This window comes from Erinaceus europaeus, chromosome 16, assembly GCF_950295315.1.
Source record: "Erinaceus europaeus chromosome 16, mEriEur2.1, whole genome shotgun sequence".
Classification (NCBI taxonomy): Eukaryota; Metazoa; Chordata; class Mammalia; order Eulipotyphla; family Erinaceidae; genus Erinaceus; species Erinaceus europaeus.
Genome location: NC_080177.1, coordinates 34,156,482 through 34,170,012, shown reverse-complemented (window position 1 = coordinate 34,170,012; position 13,531 = coordinate 34,156,482). Strand labels below are relative to the sequence as shown.

The following is a 13,531-nucleotide window of genomic DNA, read 5'->3' as shown; positions in this document are numbered from 1 at the left end:
TGTATCTGTAAGTCGACTACTTAAAAGTCGGAAGAAGATCAGGTGGACGTGCCATATGATCTCCGACAGGGGCGGGGTGGAAGATGTTCCTTCCCCCCATCTGGATCCCCCTGGACGGTGGACACCATTTGGGATATTGGATAGTGGGAAATCTGAGAAACCCCCCAGGGCCTGTATTCACTGCATTTTCTGGACGCATGTTGGTAGACCTCTGGTAGGATTTGTTACAGCGCACTTGTCTGCTGTCTTGTTTGTCTGTGTCTATATGTCCCCGTTTACTTTCATTTTGCAGCAATGGGCCAAATGGCGACCACCCCTGGTTACCTCAGAGTGACGGGACCAAATTTGGTACCAGCCTGGGATCATTCAGCTGAGGTTTGTCTGTGTTTGCCTCAGTTTGTCTTAGTTTGAAATGGGTATGGTCAGAAACAAAACTTAAAGCTTTCTGACCACCCACTGCAGCTGAGTTTCCTTGTTGTTTGTTATCTTAGTCATTGGTGTCCTAGTCTCCTCTTAGCTTAGGGTTTGGTTTCTGTTACTCCCCCACTGGGAGAACAGGCTCCTGGTCATTTAACATTTTTCTCTGGAGTACCTGCTTCCTGGTCTTTTTCTGTTTGGTATGGACCTGGTCTGATTTTTGTCTTCAGTGATCTTCAGCATGCTCTTCTGACTGACAAGTTGTGTTTTGTGGGTGAGTGTTTTGAATGATTGAGTTCTTTGGTGTGTGACCCATTTTGGGTTCAGGGTAACTCTCATACTGGATGCAGACGTCCAGAAACAGTTCTTGGCCCTCTTGGGTTTCTCATGGAGAGAGGCAGAGGGAATTTTTTTCCTCCTCTTTGTTTTTTCTAGGGCTAGTTAAGTTTGCCCTAGAAGCTGTAGACCAGAGAAAAATCTTGGTGTATAAATGTGAGATGTTTTGTTTTGATGTGTGAGTGAGAAAGGCTAAGCTAAGACAGTGCAGATCTGAATTTGTATTAGACCAGATATGTTGCTGTTTATATGTGTGTTTTAAGTTTGGTTTTTTGGCCTGATAAAAGATTTAATGATGCTTAGAGTGAATTTTCTGTTATTCCCTTTCCTCCTCATACTAAGTTTTTAAAAAAAGATTATAATCATACTTGAGAGTGTATAAATAAAATTAAAAAGAGGCTGGGGAAAAGTCTTGCCCCACTAACAAAGTAAGAGAGAAGGATCCAGAGCCTTCTGCCCCACCTATTGTCTGGCCTCAGCCCTGTAGCCCAGATGAGACAGCTGCCTAAAATCATGAGAGGTTAATAATATTAAAATGTTGTGATGTGTAAAAAATAAATTTTTTTTCAAATAAAAATTATCAAATAAATGTGGGGCTGTCTAATGTAGAGCTGTATAGACGTTCTAGCTAACTAGTTATCTACCTTTTTACATTTTATTCAAGAATTGTGCCCCTGGTTTCCCCGAGAAAGAACTTTAGATAATGAAATATGGGCGAGACTAGGTGAAAAGTTAAGACTGAAATAACTCCCCTATTTAAAAAGACTACAAAAAAAAAAAAAAAGACAGTTTCCAACACAGTTCCTATGTGATCACACACCTAGAGTGTGCCTTAATCTTGACTGTGTAACAAATGGCAGAAAGGTTATTGATCAACTAAAGAGGTAAAACTGGTCTGGATGAGGGAAATATAACACAATGGTTATGTTAATGATTTTCTTGCTTGAGGCATTTGTTCTGGTTTTTTTTTTTTTCTTCTGCTTTTAAAAATTATCTGGTTTGTTTTAGGACACTGTCAGAGATTTATTCTTGATAAATTAAGTTGGTCTGACAAAAGATTTGATATTTGGCAAATCCTGATTTAGCAAAATTATTTAGTCTAAGGTGATGTAAAGTAAAAGATTATTTTAAATATTTAAGCTATGAGGTTTATGTTAGCCTTTTAAATTGCCATATCAGAGTTTTAAAGTGTACATATTGGGTATTGACTTTATATACTATACTGGTATACCTGTTTGTTAAAAAGGCCTTCTAAAATTATATAAAGATATAAGCCAATTCTAGTCATTGGATTATCAATTTTAGTGAACTCCTAATTTGGTTTTGTGTATGTCTTACTGGTTACAAATATACGACTGCAGCAGTAACACCCCTTCAATCATACTGCTAGGTTCTCCTAGGGGGTCTCCAAGGGGCACTAAAATGCCCCACAAATCTCTTTAAGGTAAATAAAATGGCACTAAATTTGGCCTTTTGTTGCTCAAATCTGCCCCAGATACTAGAAGAAAGTTACAGAAGACAGAAAGATTTAAAAAAAAAAAAAGTTGGGGCAGTGCCCACAGAGAAAAAAAAATCAGTAAGATTAGGCTAAGGGTAGGGAAAGATCAATGATTTTACTGCAAGGAGAAAAGACACTGGAAGAAAAGCTGTTTTATCAACAAGTCATTTAGACTGCTTGTAGATGAACTTAAAGGCATCAGCCAGGGAGTGTTGACCCATGAACTTGGGCCATGGCACAGACCCCTCACCTATTTGTCAAATATTGGACCCAGTGGCTGCTGGATGGACAAAAATGCCTGAGGACAATAGCACCTGTGGCACATCTGGTAAGAAAAGCAGACAAGCTATCACTGGGGCAAGTCCAATGCCCACCTAACCTGCTACCAAGCTCTGTTCCTAGACCAGCCCTGAGTGAAATTCAGCGCTGCCACCAACCTGAACCCTACCACCCTGATGTCGGAGACGGATCCTGAGGCTCCCCCCCAAAAGCATGACTGCCAAGAGGTATGCCTTTGCTACATGATGTGTGCATGAAGCACATGGGGAGAGAAAATTCCTGACCTCCACCGGGAAGAAGATCGAGCACAAGTACCAGATACTGAACCTACTGGAGCCCACATGGACTCTGCAAGAAGCAGCCGTGATCCATTGTCCCGGATATCAGAAAAGAGACTGGAGGGCAGATGCAGCCGCTTGTCTAGCTACACAGCAAGCAGGGCCAGCCTTGACATTGAAAGACCCTCACTACAGTAAAGAAAAAAAAAAAAAGAGAGATAAGACAGGTGAGAGATTAAGACTAGAAACTAAGAAAAAAAAAAGGTAAAAAGACATTGGGAAGTAGATTAAACCAGAGACTTTGGGGTATAAGTACTTGCTGGTATTTATAGACACATTTTCAGGTTGGATAGAAGCTTATCCAATAAAGTCTGATGGGATATGGATGGTGAGCAAGAAAGTTTTTAGATAAAACAGTGCCCAAGTGGAGAGTTCCCTCTCACCATTGGTTCTGGCATCATGTCCCAGCTAGTGGCCTGAGAAATGGGAACAAATTGGAAATTTCATTGTGCTAATGAGCCCCATATCTCTGGGCAGGTAGAGAGGTAAATTAGACCCTGAAGGAGACTTGAGTTAAATTAACCCTTGAAACTGGCGAGGGATGGGTATCGCTCCTGTCCCTGGCCCTTCTGAGAGTGCCCTGCTTCCCATTTGTAAACAAACTGTCTGCCTTTGAAATTGCTTTTGGCAGACTGCTCTGTTGCTCTTGTCACTTATCCCACCAATGTTACCAAGTTCTTACAGAATTTCCAGTCTATATTGCAGGATAGTTGGAATGTTGTGCAACAAACCTGGGAAAGGACCGTCATCTGTTGGTATGCTTCTAAGACCCCTTCTGTTTCATTTGCTTAATCCCCCCTGCTTAACACTGTATTCTATTTACATAACCACTGTTAACTAAACACTACCCTGCCTGCAGGGCATTGGTTTAATCCCCACTGGTTCACCATGTCTTTTTGCTCCACCCCCTCGTAGTCACCCTGATTTCTACCACTGCCTTTTCGCACCACCCTCTCTATGTCACATCCTGTTTCCACCCTACTTGGCAAGTATATATATAAGGACAGGATTATGATTAGATATAGTTTAGAGCTTGGCTTAGATTGTGCTGCGTTCCACATGAATAAAGAGATACTGCATACAGCTCAGCCATGAGTGCCTGGTCGTCTGTCTCCTGCCCGCAAAGCTAGTCTGGCAGTCACCAGCTCTCAACAGATGCCACCAGTGGTTCCCCTTAAAAAGTAAAAATGGTTGTCTTTAAAAATCAGAGGGGGCTGGGCCTGTTATTCCTGAGACAAACGAAGAGTGTTGCTTCTACACGTCTACAGGGACAAAGCTGGTTTGAGTCATGGTTTAACTCTTCCCCCTGGTTAACTACACTGATTAGCACTTTTGTAGGACCTCTATCCATGCTATCACTTGTATTAACCTTTGGGCCTTGTGTTTTAAATAAGTTCATGGCTTTTGTTAAAAATCAACTGGATACGGTGCAGCAGCGGTTAGTATTAAGACAAAACCAGCTTCATCACTATCAGCCGGGTGGGTTATGTGTGGCACTAGGAGAAGAATGCTGTCTTTATACCAGCCACTCAGGTGTTAAGAATTCCATGGCACTCATAAGGAAAAGACTGAAGGAACAAGAACAGGCGAGGCAAGAATCTCAAACTTGGTATAAAAGACTCTTCAATTGGTCACCCTGGCTGACGTCACTAATATCAAGTCTGGTGGGACCTGTAGCCCTGCTTGCTATAGGACTGATAGTAGGGCCAGGTATTATAAATAAGCTTGTAAATCTAATCAGAAGTAGGATAAAAGCAGTCCAGCTGATGGTTCTCAGAACTCAATATCAACCAATAATAGAAACAGAAATCAACCCATCCTAAGAAAAAGGGAGAAATGTTGGAAGGTGGAAGCTTAAGATAACATTATATTGTTCTTGGGAATAATTATTTACAGGAACAAGCAGGAGAACAGGGTGGAACAGTTCTGGAAAATGAATCAGAAAAATGTGGTGGGAAAAACAGGAAATTATCGAAACTAGCAGGGACTGGACAGGAAAACCTGAAAATTATAAGAGACCCCCCTGTCCTTACCGAAACCACAGGCTGTTTGCTCAATCTTTGCTGTTTGCTCAATGTACTTAGAAATTCCTATAAGAGGCCAGTGGCAAAGGTCGGGGTCGGCACCAGGAGCAGTTGTGCCTGCATCCGTGACGGTCCCGACCCTAGCTGGCTAGCAATAAACTCCTTTTGCTTTTGCATACCCAAAACTGTCTCTTGGTGGTCTTTGGAAGACCCCCCCTGTACAATACCCCAAGTAAAAAATAAGAAATATGTAAAGATAAAAGAAGCTCAGAAAACACCAAACAAAATTGATCCAGAGATACATATATCAAGGCATATTATAATTAAATTTGCAAAGACTAAAGATAAAGTTACTAAAAACAGCAAGAGAAAAAATAAAGGGTAATGTGCAGACGTAAAACTATAATACTATCCGCATGTTTCTCAACTGATATCCTAAAAGCTAGAAGGAAATGGCAAGATATCTAGAGCATGTTAAATGAGAAAGGCTTCCAATCAAGAGTACCTATACTGCTAGACTCTCTTTCAAACTGGAGGGAGAAATAAAAATCTCAGAAGAGGAGCAACTGAAACAATAAGTCACAACCAACCCATCCTTACAGGAAGTTCTAAAGGAACTTTTATAAAAGCAAATGCACTCAAGAACACTCAACAACCACATGAAATAATGGCACTGAAACCTTAAATTTGTAATTACACTAAATGTTAATAGTCTGAACTCACCCATTAAATGACACAAAGTTGAAATGTGGATCAAGGAACATGGTCCAACCACAGAAGACATACTTGACTCAACAGGACAAACATAGGTTCAAACTGAAAAGACAGAAAACAATCATACAAGCCAATAGACCTAAAAAAAAAAAAAAAACAGGAATAGTCATACCCATATCTGATACAATGGACTTCAAAATAATTTAAACAATAAAAGACAAAGATGGTCACTATATCATACTTTGGAAATCAACTAAGAAGAGCTCACAATAATCAACATAGATGCCCCAAAGGAGGGGGCAGCAAAATATGAAAATCATCTACTGAAATACCAGAGGAAGCACAGTGATACCAATACAATAATAGCTGGGAACTTCCCACTCTCTCAAATTGATAGATAATACTTCCAATTAAAAATAACTTAAAGTTCTTGACCAAAAACAAGATCTGAGAAACTCTACACTGAAATAATCCTGCAGGCTGGGTGGTGGTGCACATGACTGAGCACACAAGAACCCAGGTTTGAGCCCCCAGTCCCCACCTGTAGGGGGAAAGCTTTTGCTAGTAGTGAAGCAGTGCTGCAGGTGTCTGTCTCTCTCCCTCTCTATCTACACCTCCCCTCTCAATTTCTGATGGTCTCTATCAACAAATAAGATAATTTAAAAACTTTTTAATTAAAAAAAGAGAAAGAATCCTCATCAGGAGTTACCGTAATATTTTCAGAAGTGTAATTTTAAACATATTTACTGTATAATAAAGCTTAAAACCAATTAGTGGCAAGACTATAATTACTATAATTGCATTATACATAACTAATTTTGTGATTCTTTTTATATGTGGTATGAAATTTTTCCATATTAAAGATAATTTAACATGTGGTACACCTGGTTGAGTACACATGTTACAATGTGCAAAGACCTGGGTTCAAGCCTCTGGTCCCCACCTGCAGGGGGAAATCTTTACAAGCAGTGAAGCAGGGTTGCAGGTGTCTCTGTCTCTCTCCCTCTCTATCTCCCCTTACCCTCTTGATTTCTGGCTGTCTCTATCCAACAAATAAAGATAATTATAGAAAAAATAGTAAAGATAATTTAAATATTAAATCATAATTTTCACTCGTCTTTAATATCCTCACATAATTCAATGTTATCTAACAACATACATGCCTGTGAACAGGCTGAGACATAATAAAGTTTCTAACCACCATTTACCTATTCACATAGATCTTTGTATGCACGTACTTATCTGAAAGGTAATATAATGAGATGAATTTCAATAGCCATGTAAGAAACCAATCATATATGCCATCCCTTTCACTTTTCTTGACAGTTTGAGTCTACTAACTTTGGCATTCTTCTCCAATATCATTACTTCAACTATCTTATTTATTTTTTAACTTTCTTGCAAGTTCATATGCTTTAATCATCCACATTCCACATATTAATGAAGCCATGTTATTTAATAACCATGTTATTTTTTAATAACCATGTTATTTTTTAAATAACCATGTTATTTTTTTTTAAATTTTTTAAAAAAGCTCTCAGGAAATTTTTTTAAATATTTATTTTATTTATTTATTCCCTTTTGTTGCCCTTGTTGTTTTATTGTTGTAGTAATTATTATTGTCGTTGTTGTTGGATAGGACAGAGAGAAATGGAGAGAGGAGGGGGAGAGAAAGATAGACACCTGCAGACCTGCTTCACCGCTTGTGAAGTGACTCCCCTGCAGGTGGGGAGCCAGGGCTCGACCCGGGATCCTTCTGCCGGTCCTTGTGCTTTGCGCCACCTGCACTTAACCCACTGCACTACAGCCCGACTCCCACCATGTTATTTTTTTAAAGATTTTTATTTATTTATTATTGGATAGAGACAGAGAGAAACTGAGAGGGTAGATATGAAGAGAGACATCTGCAGCCCTTTCTTCACCACTTGTGAAGCTTTCCCCCTGCAGGTGGGGACCAGAGGCATGAACCTGGATCCCTGTGTGCTGTAATTTGTGCACTTAGCCACCACCTGGTCCCACCATCTTATTTAAAAATGTAGAATACTTCCAAAATCCCTTCTGATTTGGCCTTTCCCTAGGTCCAGTCCTGTAATTCCAGCTGTATATATCCCACCACTCCTCAGAGCACATTATGTCTGATAGTGGATTATCTTCCTCTCCTCTGTCCAATTCTAATCTTCCTACTGTATTTTTATAGGGCACCTCATAATTAATGTTCAGCTAACTTGAAAGTTGGGCTTATCTTCTTCTGTCTCACTCCACCGGACCCACACCCGATCATCAATTCAATTTTAGAAATTCTATCACTTTGCCTTGGATATTGAGTTATCTAATTTCCAGGTGCAATTTTCCCATGTAACTATTCCTACTTAGTGCTGCTTCACATTGTCAATTTCTGAGTCTTCTGGTCAGAGGTCTGTGGGTAATGTAGTAGAATAAGGGATTTGTGGGTGTGTTTGTTTTGTGTTTTGTTTGTTTTCCTCACTTTTTGGCAAGAGGTGTAAGTTAAGTGTGAATTTAAAATGGGCTATCCATTACACAGAAACATGTGCTTTGATAATGCTTAGGTGAGCATTTCCTCTGGCTAGCAAAGCAACTCCAAATTCTGGGTACTGTTTCATCTATTCATTAGCAGGGCAACAGGGAGAAATTATGAATTTTGGAAACATTCATATATGTATTCAGTTCCAGACTCATTTATTTTACTTTTTTATTAAGCTCTGATTCCTTATATTTGAAATGAACATAACAGTAAACTACATCATAAGTTTTAAATGGAATGAGGTATATAAAACATAACTCTATATCTGGTGTAAATATTTGTTAAATCAATGTGAAAAAAATGTCTTTCCTGTCATAGAAATGCAAATAAAGATAACAATGAGATACCACTTCACTCCAGTGAGAATGTCATACATCAGAAAAGATAGCAGCAACAAATGCTGGAGAGGTTGTGGGGTCAAAGGAACCCTCCTGCACTGCTGGTGAGAATGTAAATTGGTCCAACCCATGTGGAGAGCAGTCTGGAGAACTCTCAGAAGGCTAGAAATGGACCTACCCTCTGATCCTGCAATTCCTCTCCTGGGGATATAGCCTAAGGAACCCAACACACCCATCCAAAAAGATCTGTGTACACATATGTTCTTAGCAGCACAATTTGTAATAGCCAAAACCTAAAAGCAACCCAGGTGTCCAACAACAGATGAGTGGCTGCCCAAGTTGTGGTATATATACACAATGGAATACTACTCAGCTATTAAAAACGGTGACTTTACCATTTTCAGCCAATCTTGGATGGAGCTTGAAGGAATCATGTTAAGTGAAATAAGTCAGAAACAGAAGGATGAATATGGGATGATCTCACTCTCAGGCAGAAGTTGAAAAAGAAGATCAGAAGAAAAAACACAAGTAGAACCTGTACTGAAGTTGGTGTATTGCACCAAAGTAAAAGACTCTGGGGTGGGGGTGGGGAGAATACAGGTCCAATAAGGATGACAGAGGACCAAGCCATCTTCAAAGCAGCTTCCCAAACTATTCCTAGTGGGAGACGTGCTAACTATACGCCTTGTCTTGATGCTGAATGCGAACAACTACTAAAGCATTATGATGAGTCGGGCGACCCAGATGTGGCCGACCATCTCATTGCCTCCCTGGATGCAGCACACCAAGCCCGCTGGCAACAACTCACGGAAAGTCTGAACTTCACCCACTCAAGTAGGAAGGCCTGGAAGCTTCTTCATAGTCTGGGTGCCGGTAGCCAACCCTCTCCTGTCTCCCATCCTCCCGTATCTCCAAACTCAGTGGCCAGTCACCTAACTCAAGTTGGACGTGCTAAGATCGACCCAGGCTGGAAAAGAGAAATTTCCCATGAGTGGTCATCCCACTTCCATTTATCTTGTCCATCTCCAAAACTCTCTCCCTTTACACTGTCTGAACTGGAAGATGCTTTGAAGAGGGTTAAACCGGGAACGGCTGCTGGCTATGATAAGATCACCCCAGAACTCATTCTTAACTTGGGCCCCGTGGCAAAGAAGTGGCTCACTACATTCCTGTCCCACATCTTGGAATCCGAATCTATGCCCAAAATTTGGTGTCGTGCAAAGATAATAGAAGTTTTGAAACCAAAGAAAGACCCAACACTGGCCGCCAGCTATAGACCAATTTCTCTCCTCTCCGTGTGTTACAAACTCCTTGAGAGGCTGCTTCTGTCACGTATTTCTCCTCTTTCAGAGAAATTCCTATCACCCGCCCAAGCTGGTTTCCGCTCAGGAAGATCTACCTGCTAACAAGTCCTGGCCCTCTCAACTTACATTGAAAATGGATTCCAGAAGAATTTAAAGACGGGTGCTGTCTTTATTGATCTCACAGCAGCCTATGACACGGTCTGGCACTGTGGTCTCCTAGTCAAGATCTCAAGATGCCTGCCTCCATGGGTGTCCAACACTATATCGTTTCTTCTCCAAAATAGAAGATTCCAGGTGCATCTGGGTGACAAGTCTAGCAGATAGAGACTTGTCTCAAATGGCCTCCCCCAGGGCTCTGTTCTGGCTCCTACGCTATTTAATATTTACATCAATGACCTCCCAGAAACTTCTTCAAGGAAGTTCATCTACGCCGATGACATCTGTTGTGCAACTCAGGCATCCAAGTTCCACATCCTCGAGGAAACACTCACGAAAGACGTGTCTCTGATATCTGATTACTGTAAAAAATGGCGACTAATCCCTAGCACTGCAAAAACGGTATCATCTGTTTTCCATCTACACCATGCCTCGGCCTCGCGTGAGCTTAATTTGCAGCTTGACGATACGAGAATCCGGCATGAAGCCCAGCCAGTCTATCTTGGCATTACTCTCGATTGCACCCTGTCATTTCATGAACATCTCATAAAAACTGCAGCAAAGGTGGGTGCGAGGAATAACATCATTGAAGACTGGCCAGCTCCTCATGGGGCGCGAGCGCTTCCACACTACGATCATCATCTCTGGTATTATGCTATTCCACTGCAGAATACTGTGCCCCAGTATGGTTCCGTAGCCCCCATGTCCACTTGGTCGATTCCAAATTATATTCCTCCATGAGGATAATTTCTGGAACCATCCGTTCCACCCCGGTTCCATGGCTGCCAGTTCTTAGCAACATCGCCCCGCCAGATATTCGTCGGGATGCAGCATCATCTAAGTTCATTTCCCACGTCTACGCTCGACCGGACCTGCCAATATACGCGGAGATCTTCGCCCACCCTGTCCAACGCTTGACGTCTCGTCATCCAATCTGGTTCCCTACGCAGGTCCTAGCAAACAGTATTCACTTTACAAATATGCCAACAAAGATCTCATGCCATAAGGTTTAGTAATTTTAGGCTAAAAAAGTACAAACTTAATTTGGAAAAAAAAAAAATTTCTAAACCAGATATCTACAGTAAATATTTCAACATCAAACTATGTTATTTTTGACTGAATAATGCTTAAGTTTTCAGAGAAAAGAACAGCCATTGTTAGTACAACCTAAGAAATGCAAGCTATGGAAACTGAGAGCCCAAAAGACAGTAGATCATGCAAATAGTGTGTAGTGGTGTCAAGGCTTCCACCCAGGCTTCCTGACTCCACCAACTTTCCTTTTTTCTTTATTAAGCCTCCAGGGTTTTCCCTGGGTTTTGGTGCTAGAGCAGGCTCTTGTGCTTAGTACTATATGCACTTAACCGGGCACAACGCCACCCACCCCATCCACCAACTTTTCTAGCAATAGTTGAAGCTTCAAAGATGCTTGATCTGATAATACCCTGACCCATGATAGGCTCTTTCCCCAAAGAGTGAGAAACATAACAGATGAAACAAGAGCACCTCCCCTTCACACCAGTATACATGTCATCACTACTGCACAGATTCCTTCCATATGCTTTCCATAAACTTTACATTTCTTCTGCATGTACTTGTACCCTTTATATGACTTTTAATATTCTTTTAATAATTGCTTTTACTATTAAAGCGCAAGCGCGAGCGCGCGCACACACACACACACACACACACACACACACACACACACACACACACACACACACACAGAAATTCCCTCCCTGTAAAATGGCTTAAGGACCAAAGCTACCACTCCCCATAAAGTCTGAGGGAAGGGGGAGAACCAGTCAGCCCTCCAGTCATATGTCAGAGGTCTTGATGTCAACAAGCCGCCTTGAGAGTTCTCTGGGACAAGCCCCCTAATCAGTCGCGACCAATGTATGACACCAACCTCCAGATTCAGGACTTTCAATTCCCCATCTGGAAGATATCCAGAATTTGAGAAGGGAAAAAAAAAAAAATCAAACTCCATGGAAAATGGGAGCAAGTGAGCGCGGGTCATAGAGATAACTACTTGTAAACCGGCAAAATCGGTGATCCTGTGGTGGCCCTGTAAAAGACTTGCCAGATCTGAAAGGGATACAAGTAGCTCACCTGTATTAATAATAGTGCACCTGCTTTGTCGTTGAGACCCAGGTTCGAGCCTGGCCCCAAACTCACTGGAGGAAGCTTTCGTGCTGCCATAGTTTTCACACTCCCTGGAAAAGCAGACCAGAAAAACCCCAGCAATAATACAAAATAAAACTAAAGTGATGTTTTCTCAGTTGTAGGTCCTGAACTTCAATAAGACACCTTAGAAAATTGTTTCAGTGATAGGTATTCTGGTTCCGAGTATTTAAAATGCCGCCACAAGCCCACTGGGGGGTAGGGAGGATGGATGCAATGAAGAGGCTACAGGGTGATGCAGTCCTCAATTTTCCAAGCGCTAAAAACCTTTTATTTAAAAAGCATTTATGAATGAATCATTCTGAAGAAAACTGTGTGTGATAGTACAGCAAATATTTCAACATTAAAATATGTTGATTTTGGCTAAGAAAGTTCCGTCCACGCTCACATGTCCACGGTCGGCCTGAAGCTCACAAAATGGCGGCTAGAGCTCTGTCCTCGCGGAGCACCGCCCAGAGGAAGGAACGTCGCATCACCAAGGAAACGACGCTCTTGCGTATGGGCGTGGCCGGGGTGAAAGTTCAGGACAGGCGTTGTGGCTCTTATTGAGGCAGCAGCGTCTGAGTCTAAAAGGCCAAATTCTGAGCCACTTGCACAACCTCCAGCCAGACTAGCTTTGAAACGAGCCTGGAGTCCCGCAGAGTTTTACTGGGCTCAAGAGGGGGCTCGCTCCGCTGCAAGCTTAAGCCCGGGGGCGGGGCGGGGCGGAGGGTCGGCCGCGCGCGCAACCTGCCGAGGGGGGCGGTGCCGGCCAAGTTGACGTTAACCATGGAAACGCAGAGCGGGCTGGGCCGCCGCGGCTGTGAGCTGATGGTTGGGCCGCAGCATCTTCACTGTCTTTGCTCTCTGGCCAAAATCTCCCACCCGGAGGGAATGTCCAACCCGGGTTCAGCCGCAAAAATGCTGTCCCCGGGATGCCATCGCATCGCTTCTTCTCTCTGGTGACTCGAGGTACGTTTAATGCCCGACCTATTTCCTAAGGTTGTGCAAAGCCTCGTTCTTGCAGTTTTAATTGCCACTAAGTTCCTGCTCTTGCTTATATAACTTTAGCATTGCACCTTATGAAACTTACAGATGTGACGATCGCATGTAAGCTATAAAAAGAACTGAGAAGAAGTTATCACCCCAGGCTGATTTTTAGCTTTCTTTTGAAAGACTCTTAACTTTATTAAATGGTATGTTTTTTTTTTCTTTTTATGTGTTTTCTCTTTCGTTGCCCGTGTTTTTTTTCATTGTTGTTGTAGTTATTATTGTTGTAGTTATTGATGTCATCATTGTTAGATAGGACAGAGAGAAATGGAGAGAGGAGGAGAAGATAGAGTGGGGAGAGAAAGACAGACACCTGCAGACCTGCTTCACCGCCTGTGAAGCGACTCCCCTGCAGGTGGGGAGCCGGGGACTCAA

General features: G+C 42.0%; 1 protein-coding gene across 2 annotated transcripts in view; it reads left to right on the top strand.

Moving 5' to 3' along the window:
• The first annotated feature begins 12,633 nt into the window (after positions 1-12,633).
• The window catches only part of PCNX4 (pecanex 4), a 38,803-nt gene continuing 37,905 nt past the window's right edge, over positions 12,634-13,531 (top strand). For both annotated transcript variants that reach the window (XM_007519262.3, XM_060174870.1), the window contains exon 1: positions 12,634-13,078. The gene's annotated coding sequence lies outside the window, so the exon portion shown is untranslated. The remainder of the gene's footprint in view (positions 13,079-13,531) is intronic.